This window comes from Rattus norvegicus, chromosome 13 (genome assembly GCF_021556685.1).
Source record: "Rattus norvegicus strain SHRSP/BbbUtx chromosome 13, alternate assembly SHRSP_T2T, whole genome shotgun sequence".
NCBI lineage: Eukaryota > Metazoa > Chordata > Mammalia > Rodentia > Muridae > Rattus > Rattus norvegicus.
The window spans coordinates 35067833-35087601 of record NC_141546.1 but is presented as its reverse complement, the minus strand read 5'-3'; the positions used below and the strand labels follow the sequence as shown (position 1 = coordinate 35087601).

Below are 19769 nucleotides of genomic sequence, written 5' to 3'. Positions count from 1 at the left end.
CACTCAGACCGGAAGAATAAAGGCAGAACATATCTAAGCATCCCTGGTTCCCCTTGATACTTCAGCCGCCTGTCTGTGTGTGGAGGTTTGTTTACATTCCAGCCTAACACTGATAAACCAGGAGAGAGAGGATCTTTTGCAAACTGTTGCTTTCAAGGTTTTTGTGGTTGTTGCTAAATATGATTGGAGTGGCCGGGGATATAGCCCAGTGGTTGAGCACACTCGAGCCCCCATGTTTAATTCTCAGCACTATAAAGATGATTAGAGAGGAAGAAGTAATGGAAACCATTCCAACTGGATTAGTTTCTGGGAGACTGTGTACGAAAGAACTTACCTTTGGGGCTGGTGAGATGGCTTAGTAGGTAAAACGTTTGCCTTGCAAGCATCAGGACCTGAGTTCTGTTATCAGAGTCCATGTAAGGAACACAAAACAAACCAGCCAGGCAGAGTGTCCCTTGCTAGTTTGGAATGCCGGTGCTAGAAGGGTAAAGGCAGGCAGATCCCTGGACCTTACTGGCTAGCCAGTCTGGCCCACTTATAGAGTGTGGAGAATGTGGAAGTCAAACGTGTCAAGAAAGAACTGGGATGGAGAATGAGGCACCACAGAGAGTCCTGATCTGCATTAGATCTAAGATGGCTACCAGAACACCAGTGAGACAGCAAAAAGTAAGCCAGGTCAGGGCAGTGACTGCTTCCCAGTCTTCATGGAAGTTCTAACAGATGGTCTACACCCCTTCCCACTTCTGAGTTACCTCATCCATCAGGCAGGGCTTTCATTGGAGCACTGTGACAAAATACGATCGGCCAAGGACTTAGGGGCTAGGGATTGGCTCAACACTGTATAAAAGCTATGGGCTGTGCCGTAAACACAGCTCTGCACCCTGACCCTGGTCTCCGGAGTCTGATTTCCCGGGATTTGTCACATGACTCTGTCACCTCTCACACCCCATCCTCAGTCCTATTTCCACCATTGAGCTCCATGCCAATGAGAGCCCCTGTCTCAAAAAGACAAGCTGGACGGCAACTGGAGTACACTTAACTTGTCCTATACATGCATGAACATGCAATGGCAAACTCGCACCCACACAAGCATGCACACTCGTGTGCACACACGTGTGCGCACGCACAGTGAATGAAGAAATATATTATTTAAAAAAGATGGGCTGGGGATTTAGCTCAGTGGTAGAGCGCTTACCTAGGAAGCGCAAGGCCCTGGGTTCGGTCCCCAGCTCCGGAAAAAAAAGAACCAAAAAAAAAAAAAAACAAAACAAAAAACAAAAAACAAAAAACAAAAAAAAAACAGTAGCTGCTATCAGTGTCCTTTAGTTACCAAGTGCACACTGTGATGTTTTCAATAAGAATGGCCCCTGGGGAGGTATGTCTCTGGGGACAAGCTTTGAAGTTTTCTGCAATTCCTGGTTAGCATGCTCTTGCTCTCATGCTCTCACTCTCCTTCTCCCCCCTCCCCCTCTCCCTTTTCTTCTGCCTCCTTTTCATGGGTAAATGTGAGCTCTCATCTACTGTTCCAGCACCATGCCTGTTGCCAGGAACTAACACTCGGAAACTGTAAGTCCTAAGTAAACTCTTTCTTCTAGAGGTTGCCTTGGTCTCATCACGGCAATAGAAAAGCAACTAAGACTCACTCTTATCTCTTAGCATAGACGAGATGGTGATGTAGGTGCTGTTACTACTCTCACTTGACACACAAGCAAACTGAGCCTTAATGTAGAAAGTATCTGCCATTTAACCACCAGTTTATCCCTTCACCTCAGCGACTTGGTGTGACTTAATGCCTGAAACTCAACCCTAGTTCTCAGGATACTAGGAATCCAGTATGTTCAGCCTTCAGCCTTTTGTATGTGTGGAAGTAACGTGTGTGTGTGTGTGTGTGTGTGCGTGTGTGTGTGTTGGGATACACCCGAATGCACACTCATGGTCAGAGGAAGACATTGAGCACCCCCTCTATCACTCTGTTCCCTTGAGACAGGCTCTCTCACTGAACTTGGAGGTAGGCTGGCAGCCAGCAATCCTTTTGTCTCCTCCCTCTGCAGTGCTGGGCTTCAGGCGCATATGGCCACGCCCAGTTTCTTACTGGGGTGCTGAGGATTCAAACGCAGTTCTGCGTGTTCAGCCGGTGTGCTGTGGGCGTTCTTACGCACTGAGCCGTTTGCTGCCATTGATGCTGCACCACACAGCTTCCACCTGCCTGATGTTGGCAGATTGCTCTTTTCTTCTCCGTGGTGCTTTAATAACCACCGTGTCTTTGACTGTAGAGCTCTCTGAGCAGGGAGCCGGTGCTCCATCTTCCCCAGCTTCCTTACTTTATTCAAATTACTAATCACTTAGAGCATTGCTAAAAGCCTTTCTCCCTCGCTCCCCATGCATGCTTAACCTAATTAACTATAAATGAGGAAAACGCTATCCACATTAAAAGAAAATGTTAACCTATAAATTATCAGACTCTTTCTGTGAGGCTAAGGATGCCTTTAAAAAAGTGCCACCCTGGGGGAAGATTCTCAGTTCAGGAGAGTCCAGGGCCATTCCTCACCAACGCAGACCACAGAACACTGCTCCACAGTGACCACAGCCTCAGTGGTCAGTACAGTGGTATTCCTAATCCTTTCAATTTACTCCCTTTGTGTTTGTTACAAAATTCCCAGGAAAGCCGGGCAAAGAGGCGGATACCTTTAAACCCAGCACATGGGAAGCAGAGGCAAGAGGATTTCTCTGAGTTGAAAAACAGCCAGGACTTCCAGAGCTATATAGTGAGATCCTGTCTCAAAACAAAACAAAACAAAAAACAAAAACAAACAACCTCAAAACAGCAAACAAAATATTTCCAGGAAACTGAATACCAAGTCCTTAAAATGCCTCAGGAGCCCACTGAGGGAGAAAGAAATGGAATAACATCTTGTCCCTCACTACAGAGGCTCCTGATTCTCTCACAGGAAGATTCAGCCACCAGAAGCCCAGAGTTTTGAAAACCTCAGTTCACAGACTTCCAAATTGTCTGTGGACAATTTAGTCTCTGGAGCCTTCCTGCTGGGCTCACAACTGGGACAACTGTCTTGGAGGTCCCTGTTAGGCAGGGAGCTTATTTGCCCAGCCATCTGAAAGCCCGGGTTGATATAGTTCTTAAATCGACCTTCAAAGACGGAGAGATGGAACAGAACAATGCTGTGTAACTTTTTCTGGAGAGATTCAAACAAAAGAAAAATTCCCCCAACAACCAAGTGAACCAGTGAGTGTTTTGGGATTACAGAAGCATGGGTAACTTAAACGCAGCTCAGCATCACTGAAAAGCCCACGCCAGCCTGGTGATGAGTCAGGAAAGCTGCATCCCCGCAACTAACTCTCCGCATAACTTACAGGCACTGCGTGCATGCCTGCGTGCGTGCGTGCATGCCTGCGTGTGTGCGTGCGTGTGTGCGTGCGTGCGTGCGTCCTTGCGTGTGTGCGTGCGTGCGTGCGTCCTTGCGTGTGTGCGTGCATGCTGCTTGTGTGTCGGTTTTTGGATCCGGAGGCCTTTAAGTTTTGTTTACTTCCTGTCTAATAGTCCTCTCTCCAGGAAGGGAGGTTTCAGTTTCCAGGAAGTAGCTGCACAACAAACAGGAAACGGATAATGGGGTGGGAGGGGAGGCAGCAAGCACAGATCATCCTCCCGGGAAGCTGTGAAAGGAAGGTTTAGAGAAAATAGACCCGTTTCGTTGACCAAGGGGTGAGGCTGTGAAGTAGAAGTCTCCAAAGCAAAACTCACCTCTATTAAACTTTATTTGTAGCTGCTCCTGTTTTAAACTCGTGGAACACGTTGGGGCGGATGACTCTGAAGCTGTGACAACTGGTAGATCACAAGTCTAGCTTCGGCTCTTTATCCCCCAAATTAGGTCACACACCTCCATACAGTCTGTCTTTCAAGACGAGCTCCAGAGAGCTGCTGTGACCTCACAACTCTCAGAGTTGAGTCGTCTCCCTCCCTTTTGTAGCTGTAACCAAGTCCAGCTCCCCCCCGATGCTCATACCTATGACAACCTTCAACAATATGTACTGTCACGTGACCCTGGACACAGAGGCCGTGCCACATGAAAGCCTGTGAGAGAAATCCCGTTTGTTCCTGGGAACTGTAGGGTCTGTTTTTCCGTTTAGGACCATGTCCGGTTGTCCATCATATGATGCTATGACTCTTTATATTCTGGGACCTGACTGGAGTTAAAGGCTCTCTCCTGCAGAGTCCTTTCATGCTATACAAGGCAGCTACCACTCCTAATGTGATCCCACTGCAGGGTCCCTTACAGCTCTGCATGGCTGTCCCTCTACGAATGCCCCTCCGAAGGGCAATTCATCTCAGCCTCCTTTCTACATGCCTGTCCTGTTCCTAAGTTATAACAGTAACTAAGAAGGTGCAGCTGGCATAGAGAATTCCAGATTCTTCCATGCCCCTTCACGTTGGCTGCCGTTTATGACAAACCACAGCACACTTCTCTAGTTCTAGGAGCAGTTCTGGTCTCTGGGGGAATCAGTACAGGGTTTCTGTTCCCTCTCTAGGATTGCTGGGAGTTTAGAGCTCCATTCCTCCCTAGGCTCTAGGTAGCAGGAGTGATGGAGGCTGTGATCACACCTCTGGGGAATACGAGAGACCCAGCAGGCTTAATAGCCACATGTGCAGTCAATTCTTGATTATCCACGCCAATGATCTGTGACCCAGCCCCAGGTAATCCCAAACAACCGACAATCCTCTTTGGTTTTGGAATGGGCTCTGGTTTTTCCAGCTGTAGAGGCCTCTCTGACATATGCATTCCTTGGTTGGTTATTATAGATCATTTGTGTTCCTTTAGCTGGGCACCTGGTCTGAGCAATGACTTGAAGTGTGTTTTGGATTGAAAATTTGCCTACCCCATTGACAAATGATTCCCTGGCAGGCAGTTGAATTTGACAGTACCATATATTGTAGTAAGAATCGTCTTCTAGGGGCTGGTGAAACCTCTTACTGGCTAAGAGCAATTGCTGCAGAGGCATGAGGGCCTGGGTTTCAAATCCCCAAGACCTATGTAAAAAGCCAGACGTGACTGCACACTTATGTAATCCCAGCTCTGTGAGAGACAGAGACAGGAGATTATCAGGTTGTTCTAGTCAGTCAGCCTAGCTCCAGGGTCAGTGTAGTGATTCAATTGAGAATGGCCCATACTGGCTCATATGTTTGAATGTTAGATCCCTAGTTGGTGGAGCTATATGAGAAGGATTAAGAGGTGTGGCCTTCTCAGAGGAGGTATATCATTGGAGGCAGGCTTTGAGGTTTCAAAAGTCTTCATCATTCCGATTGGTTCTCTCTGCCTCATGGCTGTTGTCTCAACAGATGCCCCTCAGCTACTGCTCCATGCCTGCCTACCTGCTGTCATGCTGGTCATGAACTCTACTAGTCTCTGCCACTGTGAGCTTCTAAATTACACACACGCACATGCATACGTGCACACACACACACACACACACAGAGAGAGAGAGAGAGAGAGAGAGAGAGAGAGAGAGAGAAAGGGGATGGGGTGGCAGGAGATCATCTCTCCAGACTTGTTTATGAATTTATTTATTCATATGCTCCACACAAATGTGTTGTGTACCCTCAGTGTTCTAAGACTGTAATAAGTCAGAGCTATGGAGCCGAAGGACTAATCCCTGGCTCTTGAGGGGTGCACTTCCTCAGGAGGCTTAATGAGATAGATTGTTGTATCTTTTGGGTGCATCCATAAGAGTCTATGTGTGCATTCATGTTCATGTTTGTGCCCATGAGTGAGGGCAAGTGCTCATGTGTGTGTACATGTGTGTGCGTGTGCATGTATATGTGTATGTGTGTGTGAATGTGTGTATGTGAGTGTGTGAGTGTGTGTATATGTGTATGTGTGTGTGAGTGTGTGTGTGTATGTGCATGCGTGCGAGTATGTATGTGTGTGTGTGTGAGTGAGTGTGAGTGTGTGTGTGACTCTGTGTGTGTGTGTGTGTGTGTGTGTGAGCTGTTCTTCAGCTGATCTCCATGTTGTTTTGAGAAGGAGTTGCTCAGTGAACTAGGAACTCACCAATTTAGCTAGATTATCTGGAGCAAGCCCCAGAGATTCTCCTCTCTGAATTTCCACAGTTCTAAGTTTCTATTCAGGTGCTCCCACGCCTGGCTTCCCACCTAGGTTCTAGGGAACAAATTTAGGTCTTCATACCTGTAAGGCAAGGGCTTTACTAACTGAGCTACCTCTTCAGCCTGGCCCCTCCCTCAACTTTCTTATTTTGAAACATGGTATTGAACTCATTATGTAGCCTTAGGTGATCTTGAACTCTTGATCCTTCTGTGTGTATTACAAACATGAGCCACTATGCCCAATGTATGCAGTCCTCGATGGAGCTAGAACATCGGGCTTTACCCATGATAAGGAGTCACTCTACCAATTGATTCCCATTTCCAGTACATTCTGAGTCTGTTCCCTTGGCTCTGCACATATATGCTACACATGCAACAACGCTTACTTTCTGTTTCTACTTCTCATCTCAGCAGACACTTTCATGTGAGATGTTTCAACAATTGGAGGGAAATGCTGTAGGTGACTACATTTGGACAGGACCTACCAGAGACATTGAGAATTCAGGCCAGTATTTTAAATGGTTCAGAGATATTAAAATAGAAAAGATACCATAACAGGGGTGCATATTATTGGTGGATTTAAAATATTTACATTTAATAATCCCTATATTGACACTCAAACTCTAGTGTTTATATAAGTTCATTTGGAGGAAGAAAAATATTAAAAGTCTAAACTCCAGGCCTCTTCCGACTGTAAGAGCCAACCACTCTTTGTGGTTCCTGATTCACACTCAATTTATGCCACAAAAAAAATGAATGTGTATGTGGCTGAGCAGAAATCTCAGAAATACTTTGATTCTCAGAGGAACTTCTTCAGATACAAAGCACAGGTCATTGGCTACAACGCCCGTGGTCACAGAGAACAGTTCTCAGAAAGGCAGAGGTATCTGAAAAGCTCTGACTCAAAAGGCCTTAAATCCATTTCTTTCTATAAAGCGTGTCTATCCAATGACATTGAGAGAACTCGGATGATGGTGGGGAGGCAGCTCAGTGTTTGTTGTGCAAACTCAAGGACCTGGGTTCTGTACCTAGAGCCCAAGTAAAAAGAAAGCATGGTGAGGTTTGGTTCTAATTCCAGTGTTAGGGCCTATCCTATTTGTTGAGCTCCAGGCCAGTGAGACACATGTTGTCTCAGTAAATCAGATGAGTAGCATTTCTGAGGAATAGTACCCAAGGTTGTCTCTTGTCTTACCATGGATAGATGTGGGCATGTGTGTGTATATACTCTCTCTCTCTCTCTCTCTCTCTCTCTCTCTCTCTCTCTCTCTCACACACACACACACACACACACACAGAAACACACACATACAGTCTCTCTCTTTCTTCCTCTCTCTCTCTCTCTCTCTCTCTCTCTCTCACACACACACACACACACACACACACACACACAGATGGGGTGGCTAGTTACTACCCTTTAGACCTATGTCTTCTCAAAGTCACCACCATCCTCACCTCCACACACACTGCTTTTGGACCTCATCCCCTTTCTTAAGATGACTAAGAAAGATAGCAACTTCCAATGATATGATGTTAGAGTTAAAGGTTACAGCTCGCCAGTTTATACTTTTATATTTCTGAAAGTAGAAAACACAAAGAGGAACTAGGGTCAGTAAAAGGCCTGCTGCATAAGCAGAAGAACCTGAGTTTGGATCCCGAGAACACCTGGAAAACTAAATGTGACAACATGACTCCAAAACCAGGGAATAGGTGGCTGAAATGGAGGGTCCATGGGAAAATGGGGGAGGCTCATCACAGACACTCACAAACACATCCATATACCACACACATTATAAAAAACAAATCCAAAAAAACCCCCAAAGAGAGCTAATAACTAAATATTGTTGTGACACTTCACTCACCTCAATGAGGTAAGAGGATCCTTCTGACAGAGTTGATCTCAACACCCATTGCTTAGCAGCAACTTTGGAGACCCCTCTAAAGTGAGATGGTGAGCTACAGATTAACTGGAGGTGCAGAGGCAAACCCTCCTCTCCGTGTCTTCCTCTACTGCCAGAACTACTAACACCACAGCCATGGACCTGGGTCTCCTGTGGGCCCTAGAATGCAGAGGAATTTGGAACATCCAATGAGAAAATACTTGGGCTTCTTTTGTGGCTAATTTGATGCATTCGAACTATCTTTCCAGTAACTAGGATTCTGCAGCAGGCTGAGGCCTAGTTTAAACCTTGCTTTCCCTTTCGCTTTCTGTTGTTATTAGACAATGCTTCACCTTCCCCTCCTCCTTTCCTTCCTCCCATCTCCTCCGTTCTCCTCCTCCTCCTCCTCCTCCTCCTCCTTCTCCTTCTTCTTCTTCTTCTCCTTCTTCTTCTTCTTTTCCTCATTTCTTTTTGCTCCATTTTCTTTTCTGAGTTCCCCCATTGTGTTAGCCAGGGTTCTCTAGAGGGAAAGAAGGGTTATACGAATGAATACTGTAAAATAGTGTTTGCTAGGTGGTCCTCCTGCAGGTGGGCTGCTAGGTAGCCCAACAATGGGCATCTGCAAGTCGGAGAAGCTGGAAACCTAGCAGCTGTTCAGTCCTTAAGGCTGACGCCTCAGCAGCCCCAATTTAGTGCTGAAGGCCTGGAGGGTTTCTGGAGAGGACCAGACCCTCAATCCCTTTGGAAGGTTAGGAAGCTGGATGGGTTCTGATGGCAGGAAAGAATGGCCACAGCATCCGCAGTGGGATACGCTCGCTCACCAGCAGGAAGCAAAGGCAAGCTGCAGTGTTTTTCCCCTCTTATCTCCATGGCTAGGTCACTGCTGGGAGGTGCCTGCCCGCCCACGCAGGGGTGAGAGTCTTCTCCTCAGTTAATCCTTCCTTGGAAACACACTTGCAGACCCTCCCAGAGGTGTGTCTCTGAGTTTATTCCAGATCCAGTAAAGTTGACAGTCAAGATTAACTATGACACACATGTTTCAATGCAAGAGGTTCTACTCCTCCCTGATCTCCTTCCTATCCCAACATAGAGTTCTTGATTTTTTTTTCTCCTTATTAGCAGCAGCGATAACTCAGAAATCAGATAAAATGAGTCCAGAAGTTCTTGTGGCTGGTAAAAGGACATCCAGAAGCTAGATCTTGAACACACAGGTTTCTTGCAGGAGAACTTCTTCTGCAAGTGGTCTGGAGAAATTCCTTTGTGTGTGTGTGTGTGTGTGTGTGTGTGTGTGTGTGTGAGAGAGAGAGAGAGAGAGAGAGAGAGACAGAGAGAGACAGAGAGACAGAGAGAGACAGAGAGACAGAGAGAGACAGAGAGACAGAGAGACGGAGACAGAGACAGAGACAGAGAGACAGAGAGAACAAGAGTACAAATTGGAAGTTGGAACTCACCAGAAACTCACCAGACTCAAGGCTGTAGTTCTGAAGACGGAGGAGGTGGGAGTAGAATGCTCTGTGGGTCCCTCTGGTTGGGAGGGATAAAGGTAAGATTTTATAAAGCCAAATTCTGGGTCATGTTACAAATCATAGTTCACTGTATGTTGTTAGAACAATTCATGGTTTACAAGAAAGTCAACATCTAGCAAATATTTACTGTGGAATGTTGTAAGTGCTTTACACTAATGCACCTACATCAATCCCTACATTTTCATAAGCAGGACTTGCAATTGGCCCCATTTTACGAAGCCAGGAAGTGAAGAAGGTAAGAATTGACATTATGTCACTAGGGCTGTGGAATCTACATGGATTTTGGCATGCCAACCTGTTGTGGTTTGCCCTGAAGTTATCTGTATTTGATGCTAATTCCACTGCCCCAGGGACAGCTGCCTAGTCACTACTCAGGAATCAGGAGACTTCACCAGAACCTTCCCCCCATTGAATTTGTAAAGTACAGGTGAGGGGCAGGTACAGGATAGAAGGAGGCCTGTCATTGGAGGAGAAGGGAGAGAAGTTTGAAGGAAGAGGAAGAGACTAGAACAGAAAGGAAGAGACAAGAGGAGAAGGAGAGAGAAGCTTCGGCAGGACAATGGAGGCTGACGTTAAGATTCCGCTCTGTGTATTTACAGGTTGTTATCAATGTTCCTAAGGGATGGATGGTACCGGGCTTTGTATGTTTAAGTGGCAATTGTATCTTATCAATTAGATCTAAGATTATTGTGTTGTGTGTTCTTTTATGTGACAGTTTGAGTGTAGGAAAGTGTGCGGCGGCAGGAGACATTGGGCCGCCGAGGAGTTGGGATGTGTTTCTGCCAAGATATCTAGCAGATATCTTGGGGCACCACAGTGCAGGACCTAGTGAGGTAAAAGACAAAGATACATTTTTCGATTTTTATATTTTTACATCAACACCAAGCACTTGTGATGACTCTCAAGGTTGTAAGAATAGGGTGTCATCTTTGTCCTCCCCTCTTTTTTCTGGAGACGGAATCTCATGTAACCCAGTCTGGTCTTGACATCATTGTGTAGCAGAGGATAGCCTTGAATTCCTGGTTCTCAGGCCTCCAGCTCCCGAGTTCTGAGATTGTCATCCTACCCTATGTGGTGCTGGGGATGGAGCCAGGGCTTCATGCATACCAGGCAAACAGTCCATGAATGCCCTCAGTTCTCTTTTGTCCTCTTATCTTGTTCTCTACTTCTGGTTCTTACCAGAGTAGATTCGCCCTGTTCTCTGACATGTGTGAATGTCCAAAGGCATTTCTGGTCATTACAACTGAGTATGTTGCTAACTACTTTATGGTCTTGAGAAACCCTTTCACCAAAGGAATAATTCAGGCCTAAAAGCCAGTGATGTGTAGGTTGAGAAGTCGTGATGTAGTTTTAGAAAAGGGTTCAGAAGACTGGGAGACTGTTGGCACACAAAGACTCGCTGGTGGCAAGGTCAGGCGTTGGACTCCATCTGGCAGTCAGGATAGTTATGTAGGAATTATTAGGTAGATCATAACTAGATAGATAGGCAGTCCCCTATACTGAGGGATTTTCTTGATGACAGTCACTTTCCAAATCAAAGCTGAAAGAATTGTTTTTCCTAGAAAACCAGGCGATGCACAGCTTGCTGATTGGCATCATGAGGTTACTTGTCCATGCAACCCCTGCTCCCATTCTTTATAAAGCCCGGAGCAAGAGCTGGACTGAAGTAGTGTTTCTTTGGACCCTTCCTGTTGGGTGGGAGCTCTGATCACAGTTGATTGGAGTCCCGAAACTTTGCACTGTTCCTGGGAGCTCCCTTTCTATGATGCTCAATAGATCTTTGCTTTCAAACTCAGCCATTATCAGCAGGTTCCAGTGATTGGATCCATGAGACACGAACCTGCCGACATTGCCTTCGATATTTGGAGCTCTGTGACTGTTAGCCACCTGGCATCTTTGCACTGACACCAATCCTAAGTTTTGTTTCTTTCTGTTTATTTTACGAGATTCTGCCACACTCAAGGAAGCTGCCTGGGTCTCCTTGGGAGCTACTTCTGAAAGGGGGCTCTTGTTTGAGAAGTAGCACTGAGTGACAGAGATGTTTTGGTTAATGGGCCTAGGTTCAAATCTCATTCATAAAGTGGGGACTATAACTTCTATTTTGTAGAGTTGTATCAGTGTCCAAATCAGATAATTTATATAAAGTATCCATTACACAGGGGGCTCATAAGTGTTACGGTATTCCTTTAGGTCACATATTACAGTAGATGCCACCTTCAAGACAGGGTTTGATTCATCATTTAATACTTTGGAGGTGGCTGGTATATAAGATGAACTCAGGGAAGCTTTTGCCTCACAAGACTGAGTACATGATTTTAATCTCCAGCACCCTCATAAAAATCTTATAATGATATCGTGGTCTTGTAATTCCAGAGTTGGAGAGATGGGAAATGGGAAATGGAAACAGGAAACTCCCTGAAAGCTCACTGCCAGGTGGGTGGACCTATGTTGTGTCTACATGTTTGTGCTTGCACACACACACACACACACACACACACACAAACACACACACACAAACACACGCACACACCTCGACCCCAATTAAGATGAGACTCATTCTTTCATCTCTTTGTCTCTCTGTGTGTTTGTGTGTGTTTTAGGACTTATTTATTTTATGTAGATGAGTAGTAGTACAGTGTAGCTGTTTTCAGACACACCTGAGGGCATCAGATCCCATTACAGATGGCTGTGAGCCACCATCTGATTGCTGGGAGTTGAACTCAGGACCTCTGGAAGAGCAGTCAATGTTCTTAACCACTGAGCCATCTCTCCAGCCCCCTCATCTCTTTCTTTTATTTCCACACCACGGCTCCATCCTATTGTCTTGGACATATTAGGAGAGATTGTGTTTTAAAGCTTCTGTCCTCCCAAACCACTTAAACAGAATAACTTTGGGTGGGAAAGAGGACATTATTAGTAAAATTGAGGGCTTTCTCTAAATCTACTTGAGTGGGGGCCCCAGACTCCCTAGGGGAAAATGTCTGCAAAGGTACCACTGGGGGCTCAGAGGGAAATATTATGTTCTAACCTTTTAAAAATTAATCCGACTGTTAAGAGGGGTCCCAACTGTATTTCACCGAAGCCATAGTCTGAAAGGTACAACAATTGAACCAGGACAAATGGAGTGCCCTAAGAAAATGTCATGCCATAGATTTACCTACCTACAAGGCATTGGCATGGTTCAGGTCAGAGGTTAATTAAAGACATTGAAAGGTCATCGTGTGATTAGGTGAAGGCAGACTTTTAATAGGACATTGGCCTGAGCCACACTGACAGAAGATTTATGCCAGGCGCGATGACATTGCCACGAATCCTGCTGATAACAAGAGCCTCAGTATTGGCCTGAGCAGAATGATGAATGAAGCCCATATCTCCCCACACTGCTCATTACAAGCCCTTCACTCCCGGTGGCACTTAGCAGCATCTATTTACCGGGCTTCGAGAGTGTGGGACAGCATCCAGTCCATCTCATACTTTTAAATGTGCACTCGTGATATAAAAATGAAACAAGAGATAAGATTAGGCCATTGAGTAATTGCACGGCACCGCCTCCTGGACTGTTTGCACCAGCATTAACCTCACACGCTCCCAGGACTCTTCCAGTGTGTGAGCAGCTCAAGAAAATTAATTGTCTGAGGCAGAAGGTCAGAGGGGAAAAATTACCGATAAGCGCGAAACACGCTATAAAACAGAACCTGGCTTGAGTCTTGCCTTCCACGGCTCTCAATATGTGGAGAAAAGATAATGTGAGGAAAAAGACATCCAGATCCCACTGCCACGCTTAGCGTTGCTGTCATGTTTGGATCCGATTAGGGAGCAGGATCTAGAAAGAAGGCCCAGTAGATGGAGAATAAAAATAATAAATAAGTAAATAGAAACAGCGTACGATATTGCTCGGCCAAAAGCAGATGGAGGAAGAACTAAAGGCCCTGATGAATAATGTTTACTTTCCCACGAAACTCCCTTTCAGCATGTTATGTATTTATCAAACCACCAGAGTGTAAATCCTATGAATAAGCCCTCCCAGCTCACAGCCAGCAGACACCATGGAAACTGCGGCAACAGAAAACGCTCGAGCATTCGAAAGGCTACTTTCTATGGAGTTGAGCATAGCCATGTCTGTAGCTTCACAGTGCAGGGGGCGGGGGGTCAGAATCTTTCTGCTTGGTCCACCAACCAGGGCCAGGCCAAGGGAAGATCACGTCCCATCTAACCCCAAGGCAAGTGCCACATTAATTCAGAAACTCAAGGTGAAGAGCCCAGTGGAGATGGTAGGACTAGGAGCCAGCTGCAGGAGAGTGGCGGGATCACTGGAGCTTTTTAAAAAATATTTTAAATTATCTGTATGTAGTGGGGTAGGGGTGTGGCACGGGGATTTATGCCCACGAGTGAAATCCCCTTAGAGGCCAGAAGAGGATGTTGGATCTCCCGGAGCTGTAGTTACAGACAGCCGTTAGTCTGGGCTCTGAGAAACAAACTCAGGTTCTCTGGGAGAGCAGTCTGTGGGCTTCTAATAGCCAAGCTATCTCTCAGCCATTTTGAGACCATTCTGTTTATGGATAGAGCATATGTCAGCTGGATTTATACAGTCTAATAGTTCAGCCCAGGATATACATGCAATCTATAGGAGATATGAGACTAAAACTATACATGCCAACCACATTCTGTGATACAGAGTAGACTATAGTTTTTGAGGGTTTAATGTAACCTCACTCGGAATGTGCAAAACCTAGCAAGAAATATAGACATTTCCTTGACAGCCTTTTGCAAGGAGTCTTCGTTCAGCTTGTATATATTATGCATGTACGTGTTAGCATACACATGTGTGTTAACGCTAGGAGTCCTCCATTCCTGCTCCCTTATTTTCTTTGAGACAGGTCACTCACTGAACCTGGCCTTAAAGATGGAGGATTCTTGGAGAGCTGGTCTTCAGTCTCCCTCTGAAGCCCAATGAAGATGGCTTGAATACCAACAAAAACATCAACCGAGGCAGCAACACAGTAGATAAACTTCAGGGGCAGTGAGGGCCAAACAAGCAAAAGCAAGGTTTTTGACTCAAGTTGCCATCCACTTTTAGGGTGGGTCTTGCCATTTCTCAGAATCGGATCAAGAAATCCCTCACCGGAGTGCCCCACGGCTTGTCTTCTTTCAGTTGACTCTAACCCCATCATAATCATAGCATAGGCAGGGCCATTAAAGTGTGTGTGGGGGAGTGGGGGTAGAAGTTGACACTGCTATGGGGCTATTGGTGCATGGTGTAAGACATGACTATCAGTTTGGGATTCATTTCACTTTCGGAGGTGATTTAAAGCTACCTGCTGTAAACGGCCATTGCAAACTGCCCAGTTCAAAGGGCTAGACTGGAACAGACAGAAAGTGTCTCTCCTCTCCTCTCCTCTCCTCTCCTCTCCTCTCCTCTCCTCTCCTCTCCTCTCCTCTCCTCTCCTCTCCTCTCCTCTTCTCCTCCTCCTCCCCCTCCTCCTCCTCCTTCTTCCTCTCTCTCTCTCTCTCTCTCTCTCTCTCTCTCTCTCTCTCTCTCTCTCTCTCTGTTTTAGACAGGGTTTCTCTGTGTAGCCATAGTGAACCTAGAACTTGTTTCTGTAGACCAGGCTAGACTTGAACTCAGAGATCTCCCTTCCTCTGCCTTAGGAGTGCTGGCACTAAAGGCACATGCCATCACCACCTGGAAATTTCCTTTAAAAAACTATATCACTAGGAACATCTTGTTTTAAAAATTGGGTAATCTCAGAAATTGGGAGGCACAGGCAGGTGGATCTCTGTGTTTGAAGTCAGCCTGGTCTACAAAGCAAGTTCCAGAACAGCAAGAGTTACACAGAGAAACCTTGTCTCAAACACCTAAATGATGATGATGATGATGATGACGACGACGACGACGACGACGACGGTGGTGGTGGTGATGACGACGACGACGATGATGGTGATGGTGATGATGATGGTGGTGAGGGTGATGATGATGATGATATAAATAAGGGTCGAGATGTCTCAGTGACTAAGAGCATGGACTGCTTTTGCAGAGAACCTTCTCTCCATTCTCAGACCCTAGTGACGATGGCCTATAGCTCCAGCTACCAGTCATCTTCTGCCCTCTTCTGCCCTCTTCTGTCCTCTTCTGCTCTCTTCTGCTCTCTTCTGCCCTCTTCTGCCCTCTTCTGCTCTCTTTTGCCCTCTTCTGCCCTCTTCTGCCCTCCTCTTCTGGCCTCTTCAAGCACCTGCACCAACAGGCCCATATCCACACAGAGACATGAACAAACATAGTGAAAAAATAAATCTTTAAAAATGGGTAATAAAAGAGAAATGAATCAACTATGTAGCTAAGTTAGTGATGATCTCTTCTGCTCCAGATGTTATTGAGAATCTGAGAGTCTCAGTTGGCTGTCCAAGGCTGGGGCAAAAAGTGTCGGCTACCTCTCCTGGCTTTTTCATGTGGGTTCTGAGGACCCAATTCAGGTCTGCATGTGTGCATAACAAGTACTGAACTCAGTGAGCAAGCCTGTGATGAAGGTTGTTCTGATGCCTGCCTTCGATGAGCCGTGGTTAAGCCATGCCCTTAAGTCAGAAGGGTAGCCTTACTTAAATGTCAGAATCTGTCTAGGTAGCTCTCATGCACAGGGTCCTGTGATGCAAACTATACTTTTAGAGATTGACCAGAGGCTTTGGCGAGTTAAAGGGCACAGGAGGGATTGTTCCAAAGAAATCTGTTTTTAGCTTGTGCAACAGAAATTAATTCGATGTCTGACCACAGAGGCTTTTTTCCATGAAGCATTTATGAGTGTCTCATGGAATTTATTTTGGAAAATGACTTATGGAAACAAATGTGAAAGGAAATACTGCTAACAGTTCCTAGTTATGGCTTCAAGTTAGCAGAAAACACACACACACACACACACACACACACACACACACGAATAGGAGAGAGATGCAAAAACTCAAAGTGGAGGAAGACTGGAGAGATGGGTCAAAGATGTGTGTTGCGTAAAGATGTGTGTTGCGTTTGCAGAGGACTAGTGTTTGGTTCCTAGCATCTGTGTCATGTGCCTCACAACCAATTGGAACTCCAGGTCCAACATCCTCATGTGCCCCCCATCCTCCATACACTATTTTCTTTTTAAAAAACCTCAAAGGACCGAAGCATGAAATGCTAAGTCTTTCTTGTAATTCTAGCGCTTGAGAGGAAGAGGCAAGAGGATCAGGAGTACAGGGATAGCCTGGGCTACATAGGGAATTTGAGGCCAGCCTTGTCTACTAAGACTCTATTTCAAAACAAACAAACAGCTTGTGAAGGCATAAGCAGGGAGTAGATTGAGCCTTTTGATTCGCTGTAGCCGATGTCTAGGTATTGCACCTCCTCCTTAACATGTCCAGTAACAGTAGAGGGTCAGAGAAAATGCTGTGCTACAAGAGAAAAGAAACAAACCAAAAAACCTCCAAACAAACAAAAATTCAGGCACCACAAAGCCCCAAATCACAGAGCAGCCTATCTGAGCGTGTTTTCTTCTTCTGCCTGTTATCTTAGTTACACTTTATCATTGATGTTGCACTTTGGGCTTCTTCTGCCTTGGACCATAGCCACCTGGAGCCTCTGTTTGATGGAAAGCAAGGAGATGACTGTCAACCTGGACTGTTCTTGGCAGGCAGGACTGAGCTGAACAGGAAAACAAATGCAGGATGAACAGGAACACAAACGTCCCAATGCAGGCCAGACTCCCTGGCCATGCAGAGGAGCAAAGCCACGGTGCATTCCTCTCAATTATCGGGAGGATTCCCTGGGAAAGTCAGTGAAATCTGACACAGACAAGTCAGACGTGACAATCTAAATAAACGGAATCATGTGTCGAAGAGATCCTGCTAGTGTCTCCTGGAATTTTCCTCTTCTTCTTTGTGTATGTGTACACGCATTCCTGTGTATATACATGTGCATGCTGGCTGTCTTAGTTAGGGCTTTACTGTTGGGAAGAGACACCATGACCAAGGCAACTCTCAAAAGGACAACGTTTAATTGGGGCTGACTTTCAGGTTCAGAGGTTCAGTCCATTATCATCGAGGCAGGAACATGGCAGCATCCAGGCAGGCTTGGTGCAGGAGGAGCTGAGAGTTCTACATCTTCATCTGAAGGCTGCTAGCAGAAGACTGGCTTCCAGGCAGCAAGGACTAGGGTCATAAAACCCACACTCACAGTGACACACCTACTGCAACAAGGCCACATCGTCTAATAGTGCCACTGCCTGGGCCAAACATATACAAACCATCACATTGGTGTACATGCAGGTCAGCGTGTGTGTGTGGGTGTTTTCCTCAATTGCTTTCCTCATTATTGTCAGATTTTAATCTTATTTTTAATTGTATGCTTCTGTCTCTGGGTATGTCTGCTGCAGTGTGTGTGAGCACCCTCAGAGGCCAGAAGAGGGCATCAAGATGCCAGGGAGCTGAAATTACAGGGAGGTATAAGCACCCACTATGGGTTCTGACAACCAAACTTCCATCTTCCCCAAGAGCAGTGCACAGCCTCAACTGCTAAGTCATCTTAGCATGTCATTTTGAGGCCAGGCCTGTACTGATTAGTTTTTTTATTTCTTTTCTTTTATTGGATTTTTAATTTATGTTTTATATGTTATCCCCTTTCCAGAATTCCCCTCCAGAAACCCACTATCCCATCCCAACCTGCTTCTATGAGGGTGTTCTCTCACCCACCCACCCACTACCTCCTGCCTCCCACCCTGACATTCCCCTACACTGGGCATCAAGACTTGAAGGACCAAGGGCCTCTCCTCCCATTGATGTCCAAAACAAGACCATCCTCTGCTACATATGCAGATGGGGCCTTAGGTCCATCCCTGTGTACTCTTGGGATGGTGGTTTAGTCCCTGGGAGCTCTGATTGGTTGATATTGTTGTTCTTTTTGTGGGGTTGCAAACCCCTTCGGCAACTTCAGTCCTTTAACTCCACAATTGGAGACCCCATTCTCAGTTCAATGGTTGGCTGTGAGCATCCACCTCTGTGTTCGTCATGCTCTGGCAGAGCCTCTCAGAAGACAGCTATATCGGGCTCCTGTCAGCATGCACCTCTTGGCATCCCCAGTACTGACTGGGTTTGGTGGTTATATATATGTGGGCTGGATCTCCAGGTGGGGAAGTCTCTGGATGGCCATTCCTTCAGTCTCTGTTCCACAGTCTCCATATTTCCTCCTGTGGGTATTCTAAGAAGGTCTGAAGCATCCACACTTTGATCTTCCTTCTTCTTGAGCTTCATGTGGTTTGTGAATTGTATCTTGAGTATTCTGAGCTTTTGGGCTAATATCCACTTATCAGTGAGTGTATACCATGTGTGTGTGGGTATTTATTTTGTGTGTGTGATTAAATTACCTCACTCAGGATGATATTTTCTAGTTCCATCCATTCGCCTAAGAATTTCATGAAGTCATTGTTTTTGATAGCTGAGTTGTACTCCATTGTGTAAATGTACCACATTTTCTGTATCCATTCCTCTGTTGAAGGGCATGTGAGTTCTTTACAGCTTCTGGCTATTATAAATAAGGCTGCTATGGACAGAGTGGAGCACGTGTCCTTGTTGAAGCATCTTTTGGGTATATGCCCAGGAGTGGTATAGCTGGTCCTCAGGTAGTACTATGTCCAATTTTCTGAGGAACCTCCAGACTGATTTCCAGAGTGGTTGTACCAGTCTGCAATCCCACCAACAATGGAGGAGTGTTCCTCTTCCTCCACATCCTTGCCAGCACCTGCTGTCACCTGAGTTTTTGGACTTAGCCATACTCACTGGGGTGAGGTAGAATCTCAGGGTTGTTTTGATTTGCATTTCCCAGATGACTAAAGATGTTGAACATTTCTTTAGGTGCTTCTCAGCCATTTGATATTCCTCAGTTGAGAATTCTTTGTTTAGCTCTGTACCCCACTTTTTAACAGGGTTATTTGATTCTCTGGAGTCTAACTTCTTGAGTTCTTTATATATATATTGGATATTAGCCCTCTATCAGATGTATGATTAGTAAAGATCTTTTCCCAATCTGTTGGTTGCCGTTTTGTCCGATTGATAGTGTCATTGTCTTACAAAAGCCTTGCAATTTTATGAGATCCAATTTGTAGATTCTTGATCTTAGAGCATAAGCCATTGATGTTCTATTCAGAAAAATTTCCCCTGTGCCCATGTGTTTGAGGCTCTTACCCATTTTCTCTTCTATTAGTGTCAGTATCTGGTTTTATGTGGAGGTCCTTGATC

General features: G+C 45.7%; 1 long non-coding RNA gene across 2 annotated transcripts; it reads left to right on the top strand.

The window, feature by feature from the left end:
* Window positions 1–4507: 4507 nt before the first annotated feature.
* On the top strand, window positions 4508–17379 carry LOC148001582 (uncharacterized). Of its 2 annotated transcripts, XR_015635470.1 has the most exons (4): window positions 4508–4708; window positions 6527–6620; window positions 11892–11951; window positions 14396–17379. It is a non-coding gene; the product is annotated as an uncharacterized LOC148001582 (long non-coding RNA). The 2 variants fall into 2 exon arrangements; XR_015635469.1 differs by lacking the exons at window positions 4508–4708; window positions 6527–6620 and adding an exon at window positions 10025–10117.
* The last annotated feature ends 2390 nt before the right edge of the window (window positions 17380–19769 follow it).